Here is a 19,714-nt window from a genome sequence, read left to right on the forward strand (position 1 = left end):
TAAACTTGTCTTTAACAGATCCTAAATTAAAGACAGATAAGATATACTAGTGAGATTAAGCAGTTAAATGGGGCAGCCGTGATTATACAAAGTCATTTTTAACACTACCAGAGAAATTATAGTAACTGAAATAAAGGTTAATGGGCCATGTGAGTAAAATGACTAACTTACAACATGGCCTGGACGGGATTATGCATACTATCTCCAGCTAGAAGTGGCAAGTGAGAGAGCTCTGTCTGGTCATTCAGTACTAAGCTGGGGCTGATGATCGTAAGTTTATTCCCACTATTTCAAGATAGTTCATTTTCCGTCCTTTATGGATGTGATGCAATGGTCAAACTCACTAAGTTATGGCGGGATCTGGCAATATCCAAGACAACGAAGATGCGCTTGGTAGAATCGTTGGTGTTTCTTGTATTCTTACACGGAAGGTTACCAGCCTGCCTCTCCATATCATATTAAGGATGTATGGAGACGTCGGAAGTTTCACTTACGTAAGAACGAATGATGAAATGAGGTCACGACACTCAGCAATGAGTAAAACGACTAATGACATGAGATGGATGGGATGTAATACTTCACGTTTTACATTATAACTATGGCCTTCTATAAACTGGTGACTTGCAAAAGTAGTCTCCTTTTCCAAGTTTCCAACTTCTTCGGTGTTCTTCCAAGCGGATGCAGACTGCCCTGCCAGACTGATCTATATAGAATTTGCTACAGTTACAAGTAATTTCATATAATTCTCTCTTCTCCAAAGCTGGAGTGCTGTCTATACCACTAGACAAAAAGTGTCCAACGGTGTTGTGTGCACAAAATGATGTTTTTACTTTCCTGGATTTAATTTTTCTAGCTACATCAAATGATACTTTTCCCAAATAAGAAATTGTACACTGTGTTCTTGAGGTGATGGATCGAGTACAGGGAAAAGAAGAGAGTACACCTGTTGTTTCCGCTTTTCTTGCATTACGGAGCCCACCACCCGTAGGAAGGTAGCCATTGTTTGATGTCATTTATTTGATTACATTTCATTCCATACGGAAGTTGTCTTCACCCATGGGGATGGATATAAGGATTTGTAGCACTGAATTAGAGGCAGTATGTTTGTGGGTCACTCGGTGTTGAAAATTGGCAGTTATTACAATATCTGTGGTGGTAGATTTCCTATAAATCTTGTAAGCATCAATATGGTCACTGATGTCTATGGTTAGTTCTACATAATTTATCTACATCTACATGACTACTCTGCAATTCACATTTAAGTGCTTGGCAGAGGGTTCGTCGAACCACAATCATACTATCTCTCTACCATTCCACTCCCGAACAGCGCGCGGGAAAAACGAACACCTAAACCTTTCTGTTCGAGCTCTGATTTCTCTTATTTTATTTTGATGATCACTCCTACCTATGTAGGTTGGGCTCAACAAAATATTTTCGCATTCGGAAGAGAAAGTTGGTGACTGAAATTTCGTAAACAGATCTCGCCGTGACCACACTCTCTCCCCTACTACGTGATAATACAAAACGAGCTGCCCTTTTTTGCACCCTTTCGATGTCCTCCGTCAATCGCACCTGGTAAGGATCCCGCACCGCGCAGCAATATTCTAACAGAGGACGAACGAGTGTAGTGTAAGCTGTCTCATTAGTGCACTTGTTGCATCTTCTAAGTGTCCTGCCAATGAAACGCAACCTTTGGCTCGCCTTCCCCACATTATTATCTATGTGGTCTTTCCAACTGAAGTTGTTCGTAATTTTAACACCCAGGTACTTAGTTGAATTGACAGCCTTGAGAATTGTACTATTTATCGAGTAATCGAATTCCAACGGATTTCTTTTGGAACTCATGTGGATCACCTCATACTTTTCGTTATTTAGCGTCAACTGCCACCTGCCACACCATACGGCAATCTTTTCTAAATCGCTTTGCAACTGATACTGGTCTTCGGATGACCTTACTAGACGGTAAATTACAGCATCATCTGCGAACAACCTAAGAGAACTGCTCAGATTGTCACTCAGGTCATTTTTATAGATCAGGAACAGCAGAGGTCCCAGGACGCTTCCCTGGGGAATTTATGCAGTTACCCCCAGTCTCCACCGTGAATTTTACACTGTTATGTTTAGAATTTAGTTGCTTGAGGATTTTTGTAGTTTTAAGTAGTAACTGTCCATAAGCACACCTTTGGAACATGTCACTCAAGTTTTTTTGTTCAGTTTATTCTCTTCTATGAACAACTGCTCTAATTTGTAGCCCACATCTGGTGGTCGTGCGGTAGCGTTCTCGCTTCCCACGCCCGGGTTCCCGGGTTCGATTCCCGGCGGGGTCAGGGATTTTCTTTGCCTCGTGATGGCTGGGTGTTGTGTGCTGTCCTTAGGTTAGTTAGGTTTAAGTAGTTCTAAGTTCTAGGGGACTTATGACCACAGCAGTTGAGTCCCATAGTGCTCAGAGCCATTTGAACCATTTCTAATTTGTATACAGTTGATTAGCTAATGTGTCACATGTTTCATCTTATTTAAATAATGTTACATCGCATTTACATTAAAATAATCCCTCGTTTTTTATTCCTAAATCTAAGTTCAGTAATTTTCAGCTCTGTAAACGCACATACTCTGTAAATTCACTAGTTTAAAATGTTTCAGTCAACAAATGATGATGTTGTAACAGCCTAAAACCGGTTTTTGTAACAAATAATAAAGATTATAGACTATTACAACAGTATTGTGTGAGTTTTCATTCATAATCCGTACTTTATTACCTATGTCTCATGCAAATCATCTAATTATCTACATTCAAAAATTGAAAATTCTTGCTAGCTTCACGGCAAGTAGCATTATTCATTTCATAAACGCGTCACTAACAGTATTATTCATAAACAAAGCGCTCTTGTTACAGGTGTTTGGAAAATGTCACTGTATTCGTGTAAATACAGAGCTACCAGAAGGAGATAAAAAAACTATTTAACGTATACGAGGAGTCACCCGTTTTCAAAAATTGTGTCTTTCCAGTTAATATCATAGGTTTCGTTTACTTGATGCGGCCCTTGTGCACTACGTGCTAAAAATCAACATCAGTTCCCATGTTGAGGTTCAGTAGGACTACTCTTGTCGGAACTGCCATCCTGCCAACATTTCTTGCAGCCCTCATTCAAGGCCTTCTTTCTTCATTCCGATAAAGATCCTCTCCGTCTTCTGTAAATATTTTTCCACTATGAATCTGCTATAGTTGCACTCATTCTGCCTGAATTCATCCTTCTTCCCCATTTACTTTCCGGGCTATCACGTTGACTTCAATTTATTATGAATTTTTGAAAACATCATTGTTTGGTTGTTTTGTGGTTGTGAAATTCCCCACCCTCTTAGCCGGTCATTACCTCCACCTACATACACCTATCGATCTACCTGCCAATTAAACCATCTTCTTAATTTGATCTATGGCGTTAGTGCTCCTACTTCAGTATATGTCTCAGCATCCAGCGATCTCTTTTTATCGACGGGTTGACAGTCGTTTTATGTTCATGCACGATGTCAGTGATGTATGTAATTCTTCTGCTTTGATAACCGTAGTACAGCAACAACGGTAAGTGGCTTGTTGATGCAAACACTTGTCGCCAGGTGGAAGAATCAGTCTAACACCACAATACCGATTACCTTCCGTTCTAGCCCAGTTTCCTCTACCACAGCATCTAAATATTCAAATTTCTTGGCCTATTTTACCTCAGTGACGACTCATTAACGTCGGCCAGCCGTTGAGATTTTTGAAATATTTCGTTTTGTGGGTCTAATCTCTCAGCTAATTCCCTCCGGCAATTGAGCTTTTTTATTATTAACTTGAAGTTTTACTTAAGATAGCTATGTCATCGGCAAGGTACACGAAATGAACATGCACTGATTTTAAGTGCCGGGAACGCTCTGAATTAATCAATGTCTTCTTCTTGGCTCATTATCTTTCTTCGTTCTTGGGTGACGTAATCCAAAACAGAGTTTAAAAGAAACGAAGGAGACATCGTCTTTTCTGAAAACAGTTGTGATCTCCAGTAGTTCTTAAATCTGGTTTATACATTTTATCATTTATCCTGTGTTTATGAGAATCTACTATGTCTCCCTCCTAGACATACGTTTATTCGAAAACGTACAACATGTTTCAATACTCGGCGTATTGAATAAAATGCTCTCTTAAAATTAAAAAAATAAGCACACAGTTATAGACTTCAATTGTCATGTAAAGGTATATTAGAGTTCTTCAGATTCAAAACCTGATGAAGCCAAGAACGTACTTCTCGGAAACAAGTGTGGTACTCTCGAAACCATTTATCAAGATCATCTTCAATTCGTCTGTAGGCTTTTTGAAGAATTCCTTTGATGGCGTAGGCAACAGCGATATGTTCATGTTGTTGCCATCATGTTTCTTATCTTCCTTCTTATGTAGTGGATGCAGAAATGCTGACTGCCCTTCGGATGGTATCATGCTATTTCTCGACATAGTCCCGAATAATTCAACTATTACATGTGTAGTAAACCTTGGAAAAGATGAGAAGGATTTCATTTGTGAGTACGGAATAGGCAATCGCCTAATCCTTGGAAGAAAGACGATGACGGTGACGTCTATAGTACGTACTTTCTTTCGCCTTCTTTATCAATCTTATCCATCTGCTTTATTACTTTTTAGGGTTTCGAAGATCTGTTTAACTTCTGTATTACATGGCAGGGGAGAATGTGAAGATATTCAAAAAATGGCTCTAAGCACTATGGGACCGAACTTCTGAGATCATCAGTCACCTAGAATTTAGAACTACTTAAACCTAACTAACCTAAAGACATCACACACATCCATGCCCGAGGCAGGATTCGAACCTGCGACCGTAGCGGTCGCGCGGTTCCAGTCTGTAGTGCCCAGAACCGCCCGGTCACTCCTGCCGGCTCTGAAGATATTCTTAATTTTTATTCAGCACTGTTAAATAATTTGTTAAAATATCGAATCAAAATGGTATAACATTGCTTGTCGTTCAGGTGTAGACTCCCAGTTCTATCTGTAAAACAGTGGGTGGTGACTTAATATACTTTCAAGTTAGGGTTGAAAGTTTGGCGAAAATTTCAGATTTTTTTCGTATAAGTCCTCCCAGTCTCTTCTTAAGTTGTTTTCAGACAATCGCTTTCCTAGTGGGAGCACTTTGTATGTATTCTTTCTATTCTTACGAAACACGTCAAACTCTTTCTGTTTGTTCCACCTTCTCCGAACATCTTTTCCGCATGCCAGTGTCTGAGGTACTAGGTAGAGATCGATCTTAGTGGCAAAGTGAGTACAGTTCGTGGATTAAGGTATAATCCTTTGTACATGAAATGTACTCCCAATTTGGAAATACTATTATACATCAGCTGTACTATTTACTAGAAACAGACGAACATTTGTGGTAGACCAGGACTCAAACCTGGATTTCGCGCTTATCGCGAGTGGTCGCCTTAACAACTTCCACTACCCGAGCACGCCCCCGAGACCAGCCCAGACTTCCATACATCCCTGTGTCTCGTCCTGTACTACTCGCACATTACGTCATTCCAGCACAAGGAGAGACAATGTTTCGCTCATCAGACAACCTCGTTGGTAGGGCAACCACAGCTATGAATGATCATCTTTAGTATTAATAAACAGTTTCATCTGTATTTACTCCTTTAGTTTTAGATCACTACCGGTTTCATGGCAGCAAAAGTCACATCTTCAGGGGAATATGTGCGTAATGATAAATCAGGAAGGAACCCTTAGAAATCCACTGATACGATGATTTTCTAAAATTATTTTAAGATTTTTAAATTAAAAAAAAGCTATGAAATCTTTTACATGATTTTATTAAAATATTTGTACACATGTAAGTGAAGCAGTAGATCTAAAAAGCTTGAAACGTTGTGCCGAACGTTCGTAGTCCGTCGGAACAAAACAACGCTGAAAGGCGGTAGCCATTGAATAAAACAGTCGGATGTATGGATTCCAATCCAGTATAGTGAATGGGGCCTAAAGAGATTATATCGTAGTGATCCGTTGGTAAGGTGAATTTAAATGAAAATCTCTTAAGACCTAATTTGCGGCTAGCATGAAAAACCAATTGAAACGTCCCCTTAGAAAAATCAGTGAATTACTGTGCTGATAAACCCCTTACGTTATTTGATTTTCAAACAGGTGAGCAAAACTGAACGTACTCAGACATTTCTCTCTTTACTTATTCTGATCATCGCTAAACTGACACACAATATTTTTAGCGCAACACAATCTGACTTTCAATAATCCCTACAAAAGAATGGCCCTGACTAACAATAACCTATACCTTTCATGAATCACTTACCTCACAAAAATCTTCATTACTCGAACTACTGCAATACAGCGAGCGCCAATACTGCCAGCTAAATAAAAGGTTCTAACTACTGAAGTCACTAACTACTGATAGGCATAGTTAGCAAATGAACGATTTTGATAAAGACCAAACAATGTATTTACCTTAATAATGTTCAAAAATCATAATATATATATATCAGTTTATGACATCCAGTCTTACAAATTTACTGTCTCTGATGGACACACGTCCAGATCATTCGCTCTCAAAACTCCGCCATCTCTCTCCCCATATCTACCACTGCTGGCTGCTCACCTCCAACTGCGCAACGCTACGCGCTGTTAACATCCAACTGCCCAACACTACAATAGCAATATTGCAACAATGCAGACCAGCCACAGACTTCACACAGCACAGCCAGTGATCTTCATACAGAGCGCTTCGTGGCGTTACCAATATAAAAATCTAAACAGCCAACTTACACAATAACTGGTTGCAACAAAATGGAGGAATGTTCTACCGGGACCAAACACGTCAATTAAATTGCTTTTGGCAGGAAAGTAGAACCTGGAAACTACACTTTCTGCTTCTCGAGTCTATACGCAGTCTCAAACAGGGGACGTGGCCACGTGTTGTGTCTTACTGGCGGCAGGAATGTAATTTGTTTGCCTATAGAAGGCTCGCAGTTTGTTAATACCGAAGATTTTCCTCATCAGTTTGCCTTTCCTTTGGCACAAAATTCAGTTATCGCAGTGTCTTTATTTTACATTGTCTGTCTAGTTCGATATAGACACTCATGCGTCTATACAGGGTAAAAAGTATTTATCCGACAAACTCTGGGAGGTTATAGGGGACATCAAAACAAATACTTTTCCCTAGTGTCATTTTTTCCTATGAGGATTATTTAAACCGGTGGAGGCCGTATTACGCTCTTCAGTTGTTAGAGGGCGTATTACGCTCTTCAGTTGTAGGAAACTGCTGTCCACCATTGTAGTTGTGCATTGTCTCTGTTTACTAATGGAGCGATACACCTGCAGTGAGTACACTGACATGCTTGGTGCGTACTACGTGGCGCACCACAACGGACGAGCTGCACAGCGGGTTTATCATCAACAATATCCTAATCACCGTATCCCGCATCATGCGACCTTTGCTGCTGTGTACCAACGTCTGCGTGAGACCGGGTCATTTAGCAGATTACCTGGACAGGGACGCCGTCGCACGGTAAGAACGCTGCAAGTTGAGGAAGCTGTCCTGCAGCATGTGGAGAGGGATCCTTCAATCAGCACTCGTGCAATTGCACGTAACATAGAACGAATCAGACGAATTTAAGAACAGTAGATCGAGAGCAATTGTTACGTCCAATCCACTTACAGAGTGTCCACAACCTGGAACCAGTTGATGATCCACCCAGAGCACAGTTTTCGCAGTGGTACCTGGAACAGTGTGAAATGCACCCCACGTTTCCATCCTCTGTGTTGTTTACCGATGAAGCAATGTTCAGGCGTGATGGAGTCTTCAACATGCACAATTCGCATGTTTGGAGTGAGGATAACCCCCATGCCACAGTACTAACGCTCTTCAAGTGCGGTTCTTCGTTAATGTACGTGTCGGTGTTGTTGTTGGGCTACCTAGTTGTTGTCTCTTGGCCATAAAAAATGGAAAAGTGTTTGTTGGTATAATTAATTTGCCGCCAGAGAAATCTACCTCTACCGGTTTAAATACTCCTCATAGGAAAAAATGACATTAGGGAAAAATATTTGTTTTGATGTCCCCTACAACCTCCAAGAGTTTGTCGGTTTAAATACTTTTCACCCTGTAGAAAGTTCGCAGTTTCTTAGTACCGAAGATTTTCCTCATCAGTTTGCCTTTCCTTTGGCACAAAATTCAGTTATCGCAGTGTCTTTATTTTACATGGTCTGTCTAGTTCGAGACAGACACGCATGCATCTATACAGGGTGTTACAAAAAGGTACGGCCAAACTTTCAGGAAACATTCCTCACACACAAAGAAAGAAAATATGTTATGTGGACATGTGTCCGCAAACGCTTACTTCCCATGTTAGAGCTCATTTTATTACTTGATCACGTTGGAATGAAGCCTCATCCGTAATGAGAACATTTGCACTGAAATGAGGATTGACACATTGTTGGATGAACCATTCGCAGAAGTGTACCCGTGGAGGCCAATCAGCTGCTGATGGTGCCTGCACACGCTGTACATGGAACGGAAATAACTGGTTCTCCCGTAGCACTCTCCATACAGTGACGTGGTCAACGTTACCTTGTACAGCAGCAACTTGTCTGACGCTGACATTAGGGTTATCGTCAACTGCACGAAGAATTGCCTCGTCCATTGCAGGTGTCCTCGTCGCTCTAGGTCTTCCCCAGTCGCGAGTCATAGGCTGGAATGTTCCATACTCACTAAGACGCCGATCAATTGCTTCGAACGTCTTCCTGTCGTGACACCTTCGTTCTGGAAATCTGTCTCGATACAAACGTACCGCGTCACGGCTATTGCCCCGTGCTAATCCATACATCAAATGGGCATCTGCCAACTCCGCATTTGTAAACATTGCACTGACTGCAAAACCACGTTCGTGATGAACACTAACGTGTTGATGCTACGTACCGATGTGCTTGATGCTAGTACTGTAGAGCAATGAGTCGCATATCAACCAAGCACCGAAGCAAACATTACCTTCCTTCAATTGGGCCAACTGGCGGTGAATCGAGGAAGTACAGTACATACTGACGAAACTAAAATTAGCTCTAACATGGAAATTAAGCGTTTCCGGACACATGTCCACATAACATCTTTCCTTTATTTGTGTGTGAGGAGTGTTTCCTGAAAGTTTGGCCGTACCTTTTCGTAACACCCTGTAGAAGCTTAAAATAAGCCTAGTCTCCGGCGATCCGGCCATCAGTCTTGTATGATCAGAGTATACGGCCTCAGACGGACAGATGGACTGCGAATTAAACAAAAAAGGTAAACACAGCAACTGGATTTATTTAGTTTGATGAAACGGTTAATATTTCACACCGAACAGACAGTATATTAATTCGAAACAATGCTTCATTAAACGAATGTGTTCCTCGACGATTCATTGGCGCCTGGACCGCTAGCTCAATAAATATTGTATAATTGAAACGATAATTCACGCTCCGCGCTATTAACGAAATTAACTTTAACACTTCTTCATTAAGGTTTCGATAATTATTTCCACGTGCTCTTTGTCCGCCTGCCGCTGTCACTCTGGCCGTCTCCCCCGCCGGGAGTCCCGTCCCGCCGGAGATTGAGGTGCGTTTTCATGGCTGCCCTGTGGCGGCTGCGGCGGGCGGGGAACGGAGGCGGCCGCGACGGGGGCCGAGGCAGCAGAGGCGGAGTCTTCGGGCGAATCGACGGCGCCGGTCGCGGGCAGCCGGCGGAAGCGCTCGTTGTAAAAGATGCGCTTCTGTTTGGATGCGGCGAAACTGGCGCGTTTGCGGTTTATGTAGTCTGCGCTTTGAACTGATAGCATATGGTTTCCTTCGGAAATGCCCTCAAACGCCGTCGGCGTTATTTACGAGTGCGGCGACTAATTTTAACGTCTGCGAGCGGCAGGAAGCCGCTTTACTGCAAGCCAAACGAGGGCGTATTTCAGTTCGAGGACTCCTGCCGAACGCGCGCGCGCAACACCGCACTAAATGCCCCGAGAACAGACCTCCACCATTCTACTATCGTCAGCAGAGGACGAGAACGGACAGTCGTGATGATGATGATGATGATGTTTGGATGTGGGGCGCTCAACTGCGTGGTTATCAGCGCCCGTACAATTACTCAATCTTTGCTCAGTCCAATTTCGCCACTTTCCTGGATGATGATGAAATGATGAGGACAACACAAACACCCAGTCATCTCGAGGCAGGTGAAAATCCCCGACCCCGCCGGGAATCGAACCCGGGACCCCGTGCTCGGGAAGCGAGAACGCTACCGCGAGACCACGGACAGTCGTCCCCCGAGGATGTTCAACAGCCTATCCGGCGGACGGGGGAGGGCGACCAGCCCACACGATTATTAGCTGCCCAGAGACACTGTTGCTTATGTAATGGTACACTTTGTAAGTAGGCTGTTTAGGTTTCTATGTTGGTAACGCCACGTAACGTTCCGTATGAAAATCACTGACCGTGCTGTGTGCAGTCTGTGGCTGGTTCGCATTGTTGGAATATTCGCCATTGTAGTGTTGGGCAGTTGGCTGTTAACAGCGCGTAGCGTTCTGCAGTTGGAGGTGAGCCGCCAGCAGTGGTGGATGTGGGGAGAGAAATGGCAGAATTTTGAGAGCGGATGATATACAGGGTGAGTCACCTAACGTTACCGCTGGATATACACTCCTGGAAATTGAAATAAGAACACCGTGAATTCATTGTCCCAGGAAGGGGAAACTTTATGGACACATTCCTGAGGTCAGATACATCACATGATCACACTGACAGAACCACAGGCACATAGACACAGGCAACAGAGCATGCACAATGTCGGCACTAGTACAGTGTATATCCACCTTTCGCAGCAATTTAGGCTGCTATTCTCCCATGGAGACGATCGTAGAGATGCTGGATGTAGTCCTGTGGAACGGCTTGCCATGCCATTTCCACCTGGCGCCTCAGTTGGACCAGCGTTCGTGCTGGACGTGCAGACCGCGTGAGACGACGCTTCATCCAGTCGCAAACATGCTCAATGGGGGACAGATCTGGAGATCTTGCTGGCCAGGGTAGTTGACTTACACCTTCTAGAGCACGTTGGGTGGCACGGGATACATGCGGACGTGCATTGTCCTGTTGGAACAGCAAGTTCCCTTGCCGGTCTAGGAATGGTAGAACGATGGGTTCGATGACGGTTTGGATGTACCGTGCACTATTCAGTGTCCCCTCGACGATCACCAGTGGTGTACAGCCAGTGTAGGAGATCGCTCCCCACACCATGATGCCGGGTGTTGGCCCTGTGTGCCTCGGGCGTATGCAGTCCTGATTGTGGCGCTCACCTGCACGGCGCCAAACACGCATACGACCATCATTGGCACCAAGGCAGAAGCGACTCTCATCGCTGAAGACGACACGTCTCCATTCGTCCCTCCATTCACGCCTGTCGCGACACCACTGGAGGCGGGCTGCACGATGTTGGGGCGTGAGCGGAAGACGGCCTAACGGTGTGCGGGACCGTTGCCCAGCTTCATGGAGACGGTTGCGACTGGTCCTCGCCGATACCCCAGCAGCAACAGTGTCCCTAATTTGCTGGGAAGTGGCGGTGCGGTCCCCTACGGCACTGCGTAGGATCCTACGGTCTTGGCGTGCATCCGTGCGTCGCTGCGGTCCGGTCCCAGGTCGACGGGCACGTGCACCTTCCGCCGACCACTGGCGACAACATCGATGTACTGTGGAGACTTCACGCCCCACGTGTTGAGCAATTCGGCGGTACGTCCACCCGGCCTCCCGCATGCCCACTATACGCCCTCGCTCAAAGTCCGTCAACTGCACATACGGTTCACGTCCACGCTGTCGCGGCATGCTACCAGTGTTAAAGACTGCGATGGAGCTCCGTATGCCACGGCAAACTGGCTGACACTGACGGAGGCGGTGCACAAATGCTGCGCAGCTAGCGCCATTCGACGGCCAACACCGCGGTTCCTGGTGTGTCCGCTGTGCCGTGCGTGTGATCATTGCTTGTACAGCCCTCTCGCAGTGTCCGGAGCAAGTATGGTGGGTCTGACACACCGGTGTCAATGTGTTCTCTTTTCCATTTCCAGGAGTGTATTTCGTAAACCACATCAAATACTGACGAATCGATTCCACAGACCGATCGTGAGGAGAGGGGCTAGTGTAATTGGTTAATGCAAACCATAAAAAAATGCACGGAAGTATGTTTTTTAACACTAACCTACGTTTTTGAAAATGGGACCCCGTTTGTTTTGTTAGCACATCTGAACATATAAACAAATACGTAATCAGTGCCGGTTGTTGCATTGTAAAATGTTAATTACATCACAATATTCCAGTTGTCTAGTTTCAACCGATGTGGTCAGGAGACGAGGTAAAGCGCTGCAGGTGGTGTCGCGCTGTTAGCAGAGGCACTCGCTTCCGTCGTCTGCTCTCATAGCCCATTAACGTCAAATTTCGCCTCACTGTTTTGGCCTAATGATTTCTGAGGTTATTCCACGTGGTGTTGGTTGCCTGCTAGCACTGACAGCTCTACGAAAACGCCGCTGGTCTCGGTTGTCAAGTGAAGGCCGTCGGCCAGTGCCTTGTCCGTGGGCAGAGGTAACGCCTTAAATTTGGTATTCTCGACACACTCTTGGCACTGTACCTTCTGTACGCGATACTACCGTCATCTGTAAATCGCTACACCACGACTTTTGTCACCTTAGTATACGTAATGAAGTATGTGCAGCAAACGGGAAGAAATATTCAAAGAAAATTAAAAGAGCGTAGTAATAAACAGAACAGCTTATCGGTGGTAGTTAAGCACCTCAAGAATGAGTTGCTTCGCTGGGTACCATCACAGATGTGTCTTGAACTTTGAAGAGAAGGGATTGTTGCTATCAAATTTAGGGGAACTTGAGATTTTTTACGCCTTAACGGATGAGTGTGTTAGCTTTTAAATGGGAAGACGGAGGCGTCCAAGGGGCACTTCTGGGCCACCTTTAGTGGTGTCCACTTGAAAAGTGGTCACCAACTTATTCTGTTTATCTGCGTCAGGTTTAAATGTGAAACGTGTTCTTTTGAATATCCGATGTGGATGCACACATTGCAACTTAAGTGCTGGGACTAGACATCTAATATCGTCTTTGGCAGTTGAAAGTACATGCCCTTAGTTTACAACTGAGCCTTATGAGATTATTATGCGTCAACGTGAGATGGTCAAGGAGGAGTTTTATTTTTAACAATGCATGTTTGTTGCTGGCTTTTTACTTTTGACGGTCAGTAGTGGGATACAAACGTTAAAGTATTTTGAACTACAGGAAAAACAGATATTTACATAGTTTGCCAGTACGCGTAATGTTGCGATGTATTGATTTGTTTACTTGTTTTGGTCATAGGTAACGTAGTCCAGAAACATGCTGTGGTCAATGTATCACACATTTGACAACTGGTACTTAACTTCCCGTTGTGGAACAGTAAAGTCACATTCTAATATACAGGACGTCAATAACTACTGCCACCAATAAATAACTCCGGAAGTATGATAGGAACTGTAAAGTTTGTGTGACAAAAGTTGCATGGGACAAGGGGCACCATACTATGACATCGGTTTTTTGTTGCTAGGTGGGGTCGCTTCAGAGATATGACGGTCAACTTTGTTTTTTTAAATGGGATGCTATAATTTGGTACTTATTTTCTGATAGTGGCTATCGAGACGAATTCAATGATGTGTAACAGTAAGGTCTTTGTAGGTCTACGTAGGTCACAAAGGTAGCATGAACGTCCACATACAGAAGGTGTTCGAAGTCATGACCATTGGTATCAATGCACTGCTGCAATCTTCTTATCATGGACAGAGTGGTATTCCAGATGACAGTGGCACTTATCGAAGCACATGCTCTGACAGTTGTCTCTTGCATATCTTCAGGTCTAGTTGGAATGTCTTTATAAACAATGTCTTTTACGAATACCCACAAGAAAAATTCCAGAGACGTCAAGTCTGGAGAACGAGTCGGCCACGACACATCTCCTCTGTTTCCAGTCCAACGATTTGGGAATTGTCTCTGCAAGTCATTTCTAGCTATCAGCGAAAAATGTTCCGGACACCCATCCTTTTGAAAACACATGCTGTTCCTTGTTCCTAAAGGTATTTCTTCCAATTACAGACCTAATGTTTCGTGCAGGAATGTGATGTACTTCCTACAATTAAGATTTCCTTCGATGAAATAGGGGCCTATAGTTCTGTCCTCCAGAATACTACGCCATACATTCACCGACCACGGTTTTTGGTGTGCAACCTACAGCAGCCAACATGGATTTTCAGTTGTCCAATAATGCATGTTATGCAAATTAACATTTCCATGGTTCGTGAATGTAGCCTCGTCAGTAAATAAAATCAAATTAATAAATGTGAGCCCATCGGCAGAATTCTTTGCGACGCATACAATCCGTACCAGTTAATTCTTGGAGGAGACTGATACGATAAGGATGTTATTTATGGCGATGCAGAACCCGAACTACACTACTATGGCTCATGCCAGATTCCCTTGCGATTTGACGGGAACTAACACAAGGATCTCGAACCACAGTGGCTAGAGTACCAATTTCCGTTTCCTCGTTAGTAAATTTCCTTTACCGGATATGTTTCCGATCCGTTAGAGATCCATTTGTTCTCAGTTTATCACACTCATATTTAAATGTACGACGTGTAGTGTGAGTACATTGAGGATATCTCTCACTGAGTTTCGTTGGCATTCTCCGTAAATGAGAAGCATATCTACTTGTTCTTCGAAGGAATACATCATTCACATTCGCTTGATTCGACGATACTAGTCTTACCGTTCCTATCAGTGTTGTGTTCCGAAACCGTCGAAAGGTGTTTACATGTTAATGGCACGTTAGACGGATACGCCGTATTCTGCGAGTATTTACTATTTGCACGGTATACGAGAGAGAATCGTCAGAGCATGTGTTTCGATAAGTGTGGAAGTGATAAGGAATACCACTCAATCTATGAAAAGAAGATTGCAGCAGTGCATTGATACCAATGGTCATGGCTTCGAATACCTTCTGTAAATGGACGTTCATGCTACCTTTGTGACCTTCGTTGAGCTTCAAAGAACTTACTGTTACACATTGCTGGATTCGTCTCGATAGCAGCTATCAGAAAATAAGTACCAAATTATAGCATCCCATTTAAAAAACAAAGTTAACCTTCGTATCTCTGAAGCGACCCCACCTAAAAAAAAAAAAAAAACGACGTCATAGTATGGTCCCCGTTGTCCCAGGCAACATTTGTCCCACAAACTTTTCAGTTTCTGTCGTGCTTTCTCAGTTATTCCAGATGGTAATAGTTAGTGACTCGCCGGCCGAAGTGGCCGTGCGGTTAAAGGCGCTGCAGTCTGGAACCGCAAGACCGCTACGGTCGCAGGTTCGAATCCTGCCTCGGGCATGGATGTTTGTGATGTCCTTAGGTTAGTTAGGTTTAACTAGTTCTAAGTTCTAGGGGACTAATGACCTCAGAAGTTGAGTCCCATAGTGCTCAGAGCCATTTGAACCAGTTTGTGACTCACCCTGTATTATTTAGAAATATGATCGAAATCCCACGTATAGAGGTAGAAGATCACGTGCTCCGGTTCTTAATCTGCATAAATCTTCGAGCGTCCTTTAAAGAACTGGTCAAGAAATGTGACCGCTGATAATACTAACACACTGATCAAGCAGTGAAACTCTCTGTAATCAGAGACAACTCACGGAAGGCCTCTAACTGGTTCACAACAAACAGTTGGTTTAAACTTACGAACACTCGTATTATTGCAATTCCAAATAAACAAAAATGACCTGTGCGGCGCTGTGTGTAAAATTTCTTGGGGAGCAGCTGGGTATAAAGATACATTCTGTCGATTTCCTAGTCATTCCAATTTCATTTTTATTCTTTTTCTTATCCTTTTTCAACTTTTTCCTTCCAGTAGTCGTTGTATATTATTTTTACAAGAAGTCAGTTTCTGTGACACACACAATTTTTTTTTCTAATGGTTTATCTATAAAAATCTTGTGTCGTCGACTCGTTATATTATAATAGGCAACAGGCGTACAGGCAGAAGTAAATAAATATATAACGGCAGACGACGATAAGGTTCAAGAGAAAGTGAGGTAGTTGGAGAAGTCTTTCTGCGACAAGGAATAAAATGGTCGCACCCTTGCTCACGAAATGAGCAGCTGTCGATGGCGAATTGTAACATTTAAAAGGAAAGTATTTGCAATGTCTTTAGTTTTAGAATATCCACTGTACTGAGGACATTGCTTGATTTGTAAAAAATAAAATAAGAATAATCAAAAGATTTCCCGTTACTGTGACCCCACCCCCGCCCCACGCGGGTTATTTTGAAATTTACACTTCTTAAAACGTCATTATAACGCTTCTCTGCGCATTTCAGAATTGCGAGTACAACATTTGCACTGCTAAAACATGAAGTTCTATCGTACTACATCTTAGAATCTGCGGTTCCGATTTTTTTTTTTTTCGTCAGAGACACCGGTGCGAGGTACCGATGTGTACAGTCACAAATAAAGTACTGCTTCAGGACCACCCGTTCCATATTGAAACTGGGCGTTTCATGAAAGACTGTAGTAAGTGATCTTCCCAGACACTTTAAGCCAGTTTTTGCCAGTAGGAGAGCTGCCCGAAATTAAGCTATGCAGGGTAAATATGATATTTTTTGTTCCTCGGGCCTAATAAATTAGTCGCTACTGGTGACTTTACGATTTCCGCCCTCGCTCCGTCGCTGAACCCCTTTCATCCCTCATCAGAAGGGTGCCACGACTCCCTGGTCGGGTTCAGCCTACAGCAACAATCGTAACGCCGACGCGGGGGCGGTGGAGGGGGCGGAGACCAGGGAAACACCCCAGTCCCCCAACCCTCCGCTCACCCCTCCGCCTCCCCCCTCCCCCTCCCAGGCCATGCCGCCGCCCCCGCATTACCTCTTTAAGCCCCTGCAGGCTCCTCCCAATAATGCGTACTTACAGGCAATAACCAAAGGGCGTTACTTTATCCCGGATCTGTAATTACAGGCGAGGAGTTTAAAACCCATCCCCGAGTTTGGGTGCGCGTTGGCGTCGCCCCAGCAGCTGGGGGCCTAGGCGTGCACTCCGCAGCTGTAACAGACCTGCGCCCAAGATCTGGGAGGATCCCGCGAAAGCGCTCCTCGCCTGTTGTGTTATTCTTCGCGGGTAAACCAAAACATTAAGCAGACCTGTATAAGGTTATACCGGGCGATCAAATATTTGATATTGGTCTAATATATTATAACAAGACGATCACTTGTATAGTCCGGGAGCCAGCTGCCATTGCTAATTCATTATTTAAACGAAGCTGAGACTTTTCGTTATAGTTCATTTCGTGCTGCTAATAAACGAAGTGACCGTCAGTTTACATAGCAGCGGTGGGTACTGCCACGGCAGCCTCCCACACACGCATAATAATAATAAACAATATGATGAATCCTCATCATTGGGTTGTCTGCGTTGCGGCAGGATTTGACTGCATGCCCTCCATGCTTCTCTCTCATCCGCGATTCTCTTCATTCTTTGGTACCCTCCTTGTGGGCTGTTGACATCATCCAGCATCTGGAACCTTCTTCTGCCGTTCCCTGTCTTTCGCGGAACGAAACCTTCAATTCCTCTACTTGAAGGCAACCTCTTCTTAGACTGTGGCCCCTCCAGGTTAGTTTCCTGTTCTTCACCGTCGGCAGCACCCTCCGTTAATTTAAAAAATTAAAAACCTAATAGCGCGTTCGTCGTTTATAATAAAAACAGAAAGTAGGTGGTCTGCTGCCCTTGTCTGTGTAGCATGTCTTTATCTGTTTGTAGCCCTTGCAAACGGGCAACATAACACGAAAACATGGAACCAACCTCAGTATCCACCCTTTGGCACTGATTATTCCTAACAGACATGCCCGATTGCAACATGATTTTTGAACAGAGTTTAAAAAAATTGCAATCAGTATGAGGATACGGGTGACTTCTTTGTGGTATGTGACCCCTCATTACTTTTAAAGGAAAGCAGCGAACAGTACACGGACTAAGTATTCTAGGTAACTTCAAACGTATAACGCAAAATTCTGAAGGAGCTTGCAATTTACCAAGATTTGCTCGATGTCTACGTTTATTACTGGAAATAATACGCTACTGGCCATTAAAATTGCTACACCAAGAAGGAAAGGAGATGATAAATGGGTATTCATTGGACAAATATGTTATACTAGAACTGACATGTGATTACATTTTCATGCAATTTGGGTGCATAGATCCTGAGAAATCAGTACCCAGAACAACCACCTCTGCCCGTAATAACGGCCTTGATACGCATGGGCATTGAGTCAAACAGAGCTTGGATGGCGTGTACAGGTACAGCTGCCCATGCAGCTTCATCACGATACCACAGTTCATCAAGAGTAGTGACTGGCGTACTGTGACGAGCCAGTTGCTCGGCCACCATTGACCAGACGTTTGCAATTAGTGAGAGATCTGGAGAATGTCCTGTCCAGGGCAGCAGTCGAACATTTTCTGTATCCAGAAAGGCCCGTACAGGACCTGCAACATTCGGTCGTGCATTATCCTGCTGAAATGTAGGGTTTCGCAGGGATCGAATGAAGGGTAGAGCCACGGATCGTAACACGTCTGAAATGTAACGTCCACTGTTCAAAGTGCCGTCAATGCGAACAAGTGGTGACCGTGACGTGTAACCAATGGCACCCCATACCATTACGCCGGGTGATACGCCAGTATGGCGATGACGAATACACGCTTCCAATATGCGTTCACCACGATGTCGCCAAACACGGATGCGACCATCGTGATGCTGTAAACATAACCTGGATTCATCCGAAAAAATTACGTTTTGCCATTCGTGCGCCCAGGTTCGTCGTTGAGTACACCATCGCAGGCGCTCCTGTCTGTGATGCAGCGACAAGGGTAACCGCAGCCACGGTCTCCGAGCTGATAGCCCATGCTGCTGCAGACGTCGTCCAACTGTTCGTGCAGGTGGTTGTTGTCTTGCAAACGTCCCGATCTGTTGACTCAGGGATCGAGACGTGGCTGAACGATCCGTTACAGCCATGCGGATAAGATGCCTGTCATCTCGACTACTAGTGACACGAGGCCGTTGGGATCCAGCACGGCGTTCCGTATTACCCTCCTGAACCCACCTACTACATATTCTGCTAACAGTCATTGGAACTCGACCAACGCGAGCAGCAATGTCGCGATACAAGAAACCGCAATCGCGATAGGCTACAATCCGACATTTATCAAAGTCGGAAACGTGATGGTACGCATTTCTCCCACTTACACGAGGCATCAAAACAACATTTCACCAGGCAACGCCGGTCAACTGCTGTTTGTGTATGAGTAATCGGTTGGAAACTTTCCTCATGTCAGCACATTGTAGGTGTCGGCACTGGCGCCAACCTTGTATGAATGCTCTGAAAAGCTAATCATTTGCATATCACAGCATATTTTACCTGTCGGTTAAATTTCGCGTCTGTAGCACATCTTCGTGGTGTAGCAGTTTTAATGGCCAGTAGCATAGCAATAAAAACCGAAACTCGGTTATTCCAGAAACCTATTATTTTGAGCGAGTTTAACAGTCAGGTTGCACTGGAGTTGAAGAATCCGGTGCAGCCAAACGCCGGTTGTCCTTAGGCTGACTTGTCAGACGCG

This window comes from Schistocerca cancellata, chromosome 9 (assembly GCF_023864275.1).
Source record: "Schistocerca cancellata isolate TAMUIC-IGC-003103 chromosome 9, iqSchCanc2.1, whole genome shotgun sequence".
Classification (NCBI taxonomy): Eukaryota; Metazoa; Arthropoda; class Insecta; order Orthoptera; family Acrididae; genus Schistocerca; species Schistocerca cancellata.